At 32.6% G+C, this 12,657-nt stretch overlaps 1 protein-coding gene across 2 annotated transcripts in view; it reads right to left on the reverse strand.

Moving 5' to 3' along the window:
• Positions 1 to 363: 363 nt before the first annotated feature.
• Positions 364 to 12,657, reverse strand: part of LOC106871760 (protocadherin beta-12) — a 97,047-nt gene continuing 84,753 nt past the window's right edge. For both annotated transcript variants that reach the window (XM_052973088.1, XM_014918398.2), the window contains one exon: positions 364 to 603. The gene's annotated coding sequence lies outside the window, so the exon portion shown is untranslated. The remainder of the gene's footprint in view (positions 604 to 12,657) is intronic.

Raw genomic sequence — 12,657 nt, forward strand, 5'->3', positions numbered from 1 at the left:
TCTTTATATATATCTATATATAAGTATATGTATTAATTCTGTGTTTTTGTGTGTTTATGTATATGTCAGTGTGTGTGTGTATGTGTACATGTGTGTCAGTACACTTCCAAAAATGTAAAAGTGATTTGCCAAACAATATGTAATACTGCATCATTTCTGAAATATATTATATGATTTAGCACAATTAATTGTAAGTAAATTCTAAAAATAGATAAAGAACTAATATTGTTTTTTTTGGTTTTTGTTTATGATTTCCATAACTGAGAACAATACTTAGAAAATGAATATTGAAATGTCTATATTCACACAATGGATTTTGATAGTAATATTATAAATTAAAATGAATTAAGCACTTACCAAAGAAGGTAAATAGTCTTCAATGTGTCATTAATTGAGATGTGTATCCTGCTGTAGAGTTATATCTTTACTGCTGCTGTTGTGTGCAAGCAGAACTGAGTGTCTTTGTATATGAAGTTGTGTAGGTATGAGAGTGAGGTCTGTAATTCTATCAAATATAGTGTGTATGTAACGTCTGCGGCAGCCAATGACAGGCTGTTTATGGTTCCCATGGAAGGGAAACGGAAACTCTGCCTCTGATTCCTGCTGTAAAGAAGTAGATTTAATGAAGTGATGAGTCACATATAATCCTATAAACACTGTATAATACATATATGTATACATATTAAACTTGCTCTTTAATTCATACTAGAAGGTAGTGAAATTTACTTTAACTGTTTATTGAAAACAAATAAATGAAAGCTAAAAAAAATCAATATTTCTAAAAAAAATTTACCAAAGTTATCTTAGAATGGAAAAAGAAAAATTCTGTTTATTTAAAGAAGCTAAAAATTCAGTTATTTTAGTCTTTTCTCTCTTGCTTATCTTAGCATAGATTCATACATAGATATTGATTATGAAATATCTCAGTTAAAATTTCGAGTAGTCAGTATGAGAGTCCGAGAAATACAGATCTATGTCTCAGAATAAAGAATCAATAACATGGGCAGAGGGGATTATTGATTTTCTCATTTATAGATAAGACCACTCTTCTATCAGTTTTATTGACAGTATTCTTCTTATGAATATTGTTAAATATTCTTGAAATTTTAATCTAATTATTGTTTTATTTTAGTGTTCACAAGACATTCAATGATGTATGTTGGAAAAATTTTATCTGTATTAGGTGTCAGTTGACAGTATATTAGAAATGTGCTTACTGAAACATTTTTAGAATTAGTATGTGGAATAATTAGTGTCTTTATTGATTTCATAAATAAAGGAATATTGTTCAATTGGATTAGTGCCAATCAAGCACCTTTACTTTGGAAGTATACCTAAGAAGAAAATGAAAGTTCAACATATTACAAGCAATTTCTGAGCAATTTATTTTAATCTTTTACAATGAAATTTTATATCTTATAATAATAGTGTCAGAAGTAATTTTATTGATATTTTGAGAATCATAACCTTGCTTGGAAGTTGGTAATCTTTCAAGGTGATTTATCCTATCTAAAACTAGAAATTACATAATTTCAGGCACGTGAGCATAAGAATAACATTGGGTAGCTGAGCTTGTATGATCCTTTGGGAAGATTTAGTGTCTTCCCACAACTGTTAATGATTAAAAAACAAAAACTTTGGCAAACTTATTTTGTTATTGACTTAATGAGTACTATTTTAGCTTTTGTACTTGTAGTCTATTTATAGAAAATTAGCTATTATATATTTGATTTTACTACTGGACAAACATATTGATTAAATAACCCAATTAATTTCATTAGTATTGTGAAAGGTTTTGTAATGAATGTATCTGATAAAAATAAATATTGCTGAATATTTGAACCTTAACCTTACATTAGTAAAGAAAGACTTATTGATTATATTTGATTGTTATAAAAATATCAAAAGTTGTTATTCAAATCTAGTATTCAACTTGTAATGTCAAAAGGTTACAGATGTGATATTGTTGGTATTGAAAGTTTTTATCTCGACTGACTTAGTCTTGAATGATTTTTTAAATACATATATGAGTCTGAGGTATTTATGGCCTCATCAAGAGTGCATTGCTCCAATCAGGATGGTTTGGTTACTATGGTGACTATGTTTGTGTTGCAACATAAATAGTCTAAGTAACCTCACTGCTGTTATCTATTGCTAGCTAAGTTACTGCCATGGACATTAACTTATAACCAGTATTAACTGAATATTACTCTAATCAGCTAATGGTTAGGTACTATTATTGATAGCATTTTGATATTGTATGGAGACAATATGCAGTCAATAAAAGAGGTACTAAAAATATTTTCAGATTTTAACATATTGTAATGGTAAAAAAAAAATACTGTTAATACTGAGATTTATAGATAAACAATTCACCAATTTTTTTAAAACATCCTTCAAATATGCCAAAATGTAATGTTAAAATTCCCACTACATTTCACAAGTAAACACAGTTTTAATATTTCTTCTATACTTAGCTAGGTTGACTGTTTGTGTGTTGATAAGAGAAGTTTAGAGAGGGAGAGAGAGAGATTTGTGTGCTGTCTGCAAGTGTGCATGCATTTATCTTTGGCTAATGATTTTTAACCTTTGCTGCATTACTGCAAATTTCAAGAGTTGATAGATTATGATCATTTAACAAGAGTCAAAATTTTACCCATAGTGTTTGGGAAATAGATGTCACAGTCTTGCCCTTGAATTGTGTAACATCCAACATTGAATTTGATAAATTTAAGACTACTTGACGAAAATCTTGTGAGTATACTAGTTCACTGCCAGACCTCTGTAATGCACTGGAGATCATACAAACATTAGTGAAGTAACTATTATTACTGGTAGAAATGGTTGATAATTGGACTAAATGCTTTGCAATATTTAATGTCCAGATATTACCAGGGTTAACTTTCTTTTTCATCATCCTTCTAATGCTGTTGTTGTTTAGTCCATATCAAAGGTGTGATCAACCTATGATCAAAGAGGTCCCAAGTGTGACCATCTCATCTTGTTTTCAGTCATAGTGTATGTATAAAAACTACATTATTGAATATATCTTTTCACTTTTAAGATTGTTAGGTCTCATGCCCTTTCTAGCAGATCTAATGACCATATAGAGGTTTCCTCATTGGCTTGCATAGAAGCTTCCTTGTTAACTTACCCTTTCATAATTTATGATAGAAATATCTGAAATATACTATTGTTACTTCATGTTATAGCTGTGGGTAACAGATGCCAGATTTGGGAGAATGCTATAGAAATATTTTGTATTCATTTCTTGCATTTCTGATGTCTATGTCCAGGGACTTAGTCTTTCATTCTTTGGCATTGAGAGTGTAAAACTTAAGCAGAAACTAATATCAGTTTTATAGACTGTGCACTCCTCAATAATTTGTTGCCTTGCTGCAATGTTACGGTAGAGTTCTGGACTAAAGAGTTGTGGTATTATCATGTTTTTCTCTCTTCATTAAGATCTGAAACTCTGCTTGAGTCAAATTAAGTATTGATTGAGGTTGAATCAGTTAGCTATATCAATTACCTGCACATTTATGACCCCATGTCAATCTAAAAAGAATCATTACAAAGGAATATTGCAGATTCTATAGAACACTACACAAAATGCCTAACAATATTTAGTTATATCTCTTCATTTTCAGTTCCTGTATTGCTGAAGTCAACTTTGCCCTTTAATCCACAAGGAATTGAGAGAACAAATACCAGTGGCTTACCAGGTTTGATTTTTATTATTATGCATTTGATTCATTCGCCTCTATGTCTGTGGCTTTGTGATCATATAAGAAATCATCATTAATATTGATTTATTCTGATGACACTGATTGCATAAAACTTGTGTGCATAGTTGACAATAAGCAGCATCCATTTTCTTGTTGATGTATTTTGGTTTGACTCTTATGTAGTGGCTGTGTTCCCTTAATATGTATACTAATAATATATAGTGGTATAGTGAAAACACATTGCTTTGTAGTTAGGGTGTTGTGTACATGATCATAAGGCTGTGGGTTCAATTCTGGACCGATTGGTGTCATGTGTCTCTGAAAATGACACTTCATTTCATGCTGCTTTACTCTATGCTGCTGAAATGAGTACCATGTAAGTGCTGGTGTGGCTCTCTCTTATTCCAGCTGTCATGTCATGAATGTTCTGCTGAGCCAAGTGTTGGGAGGCCAAGAGAATATCTATATCTCCTCTCAACTACATAGGCACCTAAAACAATTAACAGAACTATAGCACATACTACCAACTAATACTCATTTGTGAGTGATGGTTGTGGTTTTTTTTTGTATATAATACTATGGACGTATTTCATCTAGTTGATTAGCTTTATACATTCAAACTAAATCAAATTTGTGAATGGTAGGTTAATAAAGATAATGGTACTTGAGTTACAAAATGCGAGAGTTAATTCCCACCTGTTTCTTAATGTTACTTGCTTAAGTATGAGAATTATCAAACAATTACTGATACCACATGCAAGTAAAGTATCTTTGATCATCATTCTAGAACATTTGAAACCATTCTTCAAACAAGAAATAGCAAAAGAACTGTTTGGTTTTTTAGAAGCAAATGTGGCTCAAGAGATCATTTGCACCATCTCACACAATTTTGGAAAAATCAAGAGCCTAACAAGCTTTCCTTTACTACACTGACTACAAAAAGACCTCTGACTGAACAAACTATAGCCACATGTAGCACATTATGTCTAATATCAGTGTTCTGAAACACATCATTAAACTCATCAAGCAGCTTTACATTCAACAAATGTCCTGCCTTTAAGTAAATAATGAGAACACAGAAAAGTCCAAAAATGGGAAAGGAGTTCATCAGGGTTGTATTTTTCTCCATGTTTGTTCAACATCTACACTAAGTGAAGAATACGAGAAGCAATACAGGAAGAAAATGGCATCAGAATATATGTCTTGCATATTTCTAATCTAAGGTATGCAGATGTTACTGCTCTACTTAGTAAGAATGAAACTAGAATATAAGAGATGATAAATAGAGTCAATAAGGTATCAAATATGCATGATCTTTAATCCCAACCATAAGAAAACAAAAGTAGTAGGAGAAGAGTAAGTAAATATTAACATCAAACTGAGCAGTGAGAGGCTTGAACAAGTTGAAGTGTACAAGTATATTGGAGCCAAAATCTCTGAAACTGCATGTAAATTTAGGACATGGCTGTCCAAGGCAAGAATGTCCATGGAAAAGCGTGATAACACCGGACAAGCAAAAGTGTCCCAACTAAGTCATAAACAGGGCTAGAGGTCATTGTGAGTGTTCATTTGGCCAATTGACATTTATGATTGCGAAGCATAGACTCTGATTAAATTTAAAGAGAACATAATCAATGTGTTTGAAATGTGGGTCTATAGGAGAATGTTAAGAGTTTCTTACAAGGATCATTAAACAAATGAATAGGTGTTACAAGAATTGGGTGAAAGACAACAACACTTGAACTTTGTGAGAAAACAAAAGCTCTCTACCATGACCATATATGAACCAAATGGAGGCTTGGAAAGCATTATCATGGAAGGAAGAGTGGAGTGCAGTAGATCAAAAGGCAGGCAGAGAATGCAATGAATGGACAATCTCAAGAGCTCGTTGGACAAGAGTGACAAGGCAGGTGGAGAACTTGCACTGAATTGGGAAGACTTTCATTGTAGTGTCATCAATGCACTGTAGATGGTGATACATGACAATGATGACTCTTTTTTCATTTCTTACCACTTTTGCTTATTCCTACTATAACTTTTTGTCTTTCTGTCTACCTTTCTGTTCTAACAAACATGCACGTTTATTAAGGATACTAATGATTAAATAAAAGATCTGTATTTTATATCCTATCATCAGAATTGCATTGTGTCTGTTATTGAAATAAACTCTCAAAGAACCTACTGTGCCTAGTTATACCATAACACCTTCATGTAGAATCAATGTAATGCTGTTGGGAACAGTTGTAAGGCTAATTTTAAAAGTGGGTTTTGTTTAAATTTGCTTGAGTTTGGAGATAATGATGCAAGAATAGTGTCAGGATAAAGGAAGTAGAAAAGTGTGACTAAGGTGGCATCAGAAGGACTTCAACAAGTAGCAAAACTTTGTGCAGGAGAAGACTTGCCTAAACCATTTAAGCAGAGAATAACAGTTGTAAAATTATGATGATTATGACAGGGATTGAGTTTAGGATACATGTTATTTACATTTGGGTTTCTCTCTTCCGTTGTGTCTCTGTCTATTGCTCCCCTCCCACTGTGTTTGTTACTCTCTAAATGATCATCCTTTACCTCTTTCACACTGGCTATTGAATTTAAAAGTTTGATTGAATAGTAGTTGTACATGCTTGTGGTTTCTTATTGATGAGAAAATATTCTAATTTTAGTATTTTCAAAGTATATTATTAGTGTTAGTTTAGTGCAATGCATTTTGTGTTCTGTTCAAGAATTTTTTTTTTATATGTTCATGTATTCAGTACTGAGGATGCTTTTGATTTTAGCTATAGAAACCATGCCAAAAAAAAACGACTATGTGTGAGACATGGTATTTTAGTCCAACAAGGACAGTAACTCCAAAGAAGAAATAATCTGGGCAGTGATAACTGCATGAGTCTGTTCTTATTTGGAATTGCTGCCCCAATGTATGAATAAATGTATGTGTGTATAAATTTCATTCATATATTTAATAAGCATATATTTAATATTCATGTGAAAATGCAACATGTGAACAAACCACAAAAGCCTCAGCAACTTAAGAGTGAAGAATTTCCAATTAGTTCTTTGTAGTTTTATATTTTTAATACTCAACAAAGATCACTTACTCCACTGCCCAAATACTAAAACAATAAGTAGAATGTATTGACTTATGCAAATAAATTACTACTGGCATTAAAGAAGGCATTTGCACTTGAAGATTTAAAACTAGATTTTGGCAATATGTTGGCTCCTTTTGCTCTATATCTGGTTGCACTATTTTTGTATTATGGCTTTTGATAGCATCAGACCTGCTTTTCATGCATTTTAATGCTGTTTATGTTAAATAACTTGTTGAATTAATTGCCACCAATTAGTTTGAAGAAATGTTTTTCGGCATTGGCTTTTGTGGTATTGTATAGTAGGCTAATGTTGCCATTAGTAACACATCAACTACATAGGGATTACAGAGCACCCCTTCCAGAGTGCTTAGCACCAAAACAGCAGTTTAGTACATCATTGTCACCTAGAAAATACCATCACACATTCAAAGCTCATTTGGAAATCAAGTGACCACTGGTATTTCAAGAGCACCTTCTTAGGTCAGAGGTGTTTAAAAACAGTTCAAAATTCTGCAGTTTCTATCTCCAAGAGATGCTTTACATCACCCAAAATTCTACTCCAATTGAAATAAGAACAAACTAATTGTGACTTTCTTAGAATTTCAAATCAGATTCTACCTGATGTACAACAGAAAATAAATGACTATCAATACAACCTAGAGTTTTACTATTTTCAAACCCACTTATATGCACATTTGACAGACTGATCAATACTGCAGTTCAGGTTATATGATCCTTGTTTATCTTACATAAACTTATATAAGTATGTATAAAGAGACTTGGAAACTGCTTGCTTTTGCAAGTGCAGTCTGTTAAAAACTCTGCATCCAAGACTCCAGCAAGTTTCAGAGCTTTCATCAAGAGAGAATGTACAACATCTCAGTGCCTTCCTCTTGACAATTTTCCAAAACACTGCTTCTCCCCACACAACAAACGCACACATAACCTCACTTATGTGAGGCTCCACCTACTGGATTGATTGGCTAGTATTCAATCTGAAGTCGATTTTTGGATCATCCTCACCATTCAATTGTGGAGTCGTATATATAACAGTTTCACTTAGTTCTACATTATTGAAAGTGTCATAGATATAGGACACGTCCAAAGCCTCTGACGATGTGGATGTGTTGCATACCCACAAAATTCTAAGTAATGTGGAAACTGAGATCATTATCAAATATTTATTACTCCAACTAAATGTGTCAAGTGCTACTTTCTTTCGTTTGTTCTCTCACTGTTGTGTGTGGATTTGTGGGTGTGTTTTCATATATAAAAATACACAAGCACAAATATAGACAGACCTGATTTCAGATATGATACATTATGTATTGAAACAGTTATATTCATGTGAGTTAATACCCTTTAATATGTATAATATTTTGAATCCTTCATTAAATCGTTGTCTCCTTGAATTTCATTTGAGAATTACAGTAAATATACATGGTTTTTAGACTGAGTTTTATTTTTTTTTCTCTTGAGTTTCATGTTACTGCAATCTCCAAGCAAAATCTTGCCTGAAAGTCACAATGTTAGGAAACTCATGTAGTGAGATGAAATTCATTTTCACTAAATCATATATTCTGCAACATGTTTTGGGTGTGTGTGTGTGTGTTTATGAGTGAGTGTGTGTATGTATATATATATGGGCTCACATAATCATATGTATATAAAAAGAAAGATATTTATTTGGACACATACACACACACACACACACAGATATATATACACATATGCACACAAACATATATATGTATAATATTGTTTTTGTGAAGAACTTTACTTAAAAAAAATCTGTTATTGATAGTATACTTATGCTCCAGTTTTAACTTTTTATCAAGGAATTTTCATATACTTCTTTATTATTCATCTACATTCTGTTTATAACAATAAAAACTGCAATAACAACTTTTACTAAAATCATTTCATTCAAGTCTTTTCAATACCTCCCAGTCTTATCTTCTGGATGAAATGATTTCAGTAAAATTTGCTATTGCAGTTTGTATTGTAGGCGAGAATTATAGGAATGCTATTCTTTTTGTGTCTCATTTGTTATCATATGGAAATATGAAAAACTTTTAATAAAATTCAAAACTAATGCATAGTCATATTTTCAATAACACCCACCCACATACACATACGTACGCTGATGCACACATGTGCACATATGATCACACATTTCATATGCAAGTATGGAGGATGTAGTACTGCAAACTAGTTTCAGCATATGTAAAATGATTGTTTTGGTACTGTTGAAAGAGATTAGTGTCATGTTCCTATTGGAGGATGTTTTCAAGATAATTTTCATGGAAACTGCAGCTTTTGTTTGATGTATCTTAAAAGCATATGGATAATGCTAGCATGAGGAAAATTAACTTTGGAGTGAAGAGTAGCATTATCTTTCTAGGAGTACATGTAGCTAAAAGTGTCTATGAGGGTAATTTTTCTCTTATTTTTTGTCAGGAAGGAAGGAAGGCAATACCTTGACCCTTTACAAGCAAGTACTTTTGACCACCTAGACTGGTGGGAGGGAGGTATCCTCTGATGGAAAAATGACCCAAAAGCTTGCAATAGAGTGGCTCTGCTAAAAGAACACCAAGGGCACTAGGTACAAGGTTAAACAAGGTGAAGGATTAAGTCTACTATCCAGGGCAGGATTTGAACTCAAACAGACAAAGCTAGCACAAACACTGCAAAGCATATAGTATAGCATTCTTATAGTTCTGCAAATCCACAACTTTAAGTTGGTAGTTTTTTATCAACCTCAAAAGAATGAAAGACCTTTGTTAAATTTGAATTCAGAGAACAGAGAGTTGGAACACATATCATGAGGCATTTCTGCTGATACAGAAAAAGGAGTGGGATACATGGTTGAAATCTTGAATTATATTGAATTTGATAAAAATGAACGGGAATGTTTCATTATCACACAAAATAGAACGATATGAATGGAAGCTTTCTGTGTAAGAGAATAGTGAAGAATAGCAGCCTATAAGCAGGCAGCTTAGGAGTTTCTTTTGGGTATATGTTTTACTGTTAAGGACAACATTCCTTCTACTGGAAAAGAAACAACTGTATTGTACTTTAGAATGATAAGTCTCCAGTAGATTTAGCTCTGAGTAAATTATACTAATATTCACTCAGATGTGATAGACAAAATATCAAAAATTATGAATATTTTCAGTTTTTTTCCTCCATCAGGGGCATATATCTTGTGTGTCGTTTGTGTTCACTGAACAGCAAATTCATAAATATTTAGCTCACTCAAGGATATAATTATGGCTTATATGAGAAATTAATTTTTTTGCTCTTTGCTAGGAAATACTGTGGCAGTTGTTCTATTACAATATTTCATAGCATTGCACACCCCACAGCTAACTTTATTATGATATGGCAATGGGCAAATAGGATAATGGATGAGTGACAAAAATTAGGACTGAACAGTGAGTGACATTTTGTGTTTTGCTTTTTTTTTTTTTTCAAAGTTGCATGGATGAATTCAGCAAAAATTCATCAAGAGAAATTGATTTCCTTTATAATAATTATGCTCTTGTAGTATCGTAATAGAATCTGGTTGTATTTTGTTTTCAAATTTAATAATACCCACTCAGAATTAAAGATTAACTTGGGTCAGGGTCTGGTGTTGTTGATGTAACAAATTCAGCTGATATTTGCATTAGTTAATAAGTTTAGCCTGGCAAGTTGTGTGTTGATATATTCACTCATTTTAATTATTTTCTTGATTAACCTTTTAGCATTCAGATTATGCTCTCAAATGTAATGCATATTTTTTCACATTGTTTTGAATTAATAATGCATTGTCTTGTAGCTTCGAGATTTTGATGACATGATTGTTTATTTTTGCAATGACATTGTAGGGTAGGTGTGAGGGGTTGCATCTGGTTCATTTGAACATAAAACAGGTAAAAATTTGGGGCAAATATGGCGAGTTTAAATGCTAAGGAGTTAAGTGGCCTATCAAAACAGCAGAGTGATGCAACTGAACCAAAGAAGCTCATTTTATAAAGTCATCATTGAACTGTTTAGTTCTCAAAATAAATGAATAATACTGATGTATAAATTAGTTAAATAGGTGAAATTATTTGGTGTTTTTATTTTCTACTTTATGTCTAAGTAGGTATGAATTTCATATAGTGTATACTATGGATGCAAAAGAAGTGTAATTCATAATGGAAATGCAGTTTATTTATGCATGACAATGAAGACCGTATGGACCAATATGGGCCATTGGACCCAAAGCTCGCAGAACCTCAAGCATTGGAGGCTCCTTTAACTCAGAGAAGCGTAAAGCTTGGGGCTAAAAAAATTTTTAAATATTTACAGTAATCAAATAATTTGTATTTCTTTTTACTTGTTTAAATTTGTTTTAATTAAGTAGAATTCTCTTCAAATTATCAAGCTTTCTTTCAACTTATTTGACCCTTTAAAAGGCTATTAAATTTAACTTGAGGCTTAAAACAGTTAAAAGAGAATTTGTATGGAGTATAATATGTATTTATGGTAGGTGGTAAGCAAAATAGAAAATACATAAATATCATCTAAATTAAGAAAGGCCTAATATTTGGGGATAAGCCTAATTTTAGATGGTAAGCCTAGTACAGTGATGCTGATTTAATACCACCACCTGGCCATTAAACACCTTTAGTGATGCTTATACTATTGCTAGCTTTCTGTCCTGGCCTCCAGTTTGAAAACCTTCAAAAATTTAGAACATTTTGTCAGAAGGCACAGCAGAAACATTTCTGAGTAGATTACTGTCACTAGACAGTAGGTAGGTAACATTTTGAAATACATCCCTATCAACTGGGGAATAGTCCTATATCCTCATTTACCACTGTTTGTGACAGAGGGCCCTAGTAAGCATACATACAATTGGGTTACTTGTGAGGATCATGATAGAGATTACAAGTAAGCTATATTTTGTGGTTTTCACTTCTCTGACACATCAAAATCACTGTATAAATAATTAAATCAAATTACATAGATGATAAATCAGCTAGACATTCCTACCACTTCTTTCCTAACATCTATGCACTTCTGTCCATGAATGTTTGGGAAGATGTTTCTGGTCAGGTAAGTTCAAAAATAATCCACAATGAGTAATCATGTAAACCAGTACAATCTGTTTCATAGTCAGGCTGACACTGATTAAACTAACACCTCTTTGGGTATATCCCTGGTACGTGTCTACTAGATTGAATGAACTCAACAAAGTGCAATGGTTATACACTAAACCTACAGATGGAGCAGTGTCTTATTAAAACTTTTGAGTCAAGTATTGCCAATTCTTTTTGCAGTTCCTTGCACCTGGTGTCTCTCTCTTTTGTCTCTCATCTCTCTCTCTCTCTCTCTCTCTCTCTCTCTCTCTCTCTCTCTCTCTCTCTCTCTCTCTCTCTCTCTCACACACACACTCACACACACACACACACACACACACATTAGCCTTGCCTGTTTTTACTGATCCAGGTGGGAGTAGCCTTTGATAAATTTGAGGACTACACATGGGTTGGGATTATCATCTCATTACATCATTAGAAATGGTACATGTCTCCTGTTTATTTCATGGACATTGTTCTAATATTACCATATCACAACCTTTTATTCCATGAAAATAAAATATTTTGTAAATCTATGAGACACCAATCCCTTGTTATCTATCTCTAATCAATCTCTACTGTTTGCTGTTCTCGTCATATTCTATAGTTTAACTTCAATGTATACGTTGAAGTTAAATTCATTCTCCTCACTATTGAACTAATTTACCTGAATTTCAGTTACAAAACTGACAATCACTTAGGTTCAGAATTTTTTGTCTTTAT

Source organism: Octopus bimaculoides, chromosome 14 (assembly GCF_001194135.2).
Source record: "Octopus bimaculoides isolate UCB-OBI-ISO-001 chromosome 14, ASM119413v2, whole genome shotgun sequence".
NCBI lineage: Eukaryota > Metazoa > Mollusca > Cephalopoda > Octopoda > Octopodidae > Octopus > Octopus bimaculoides.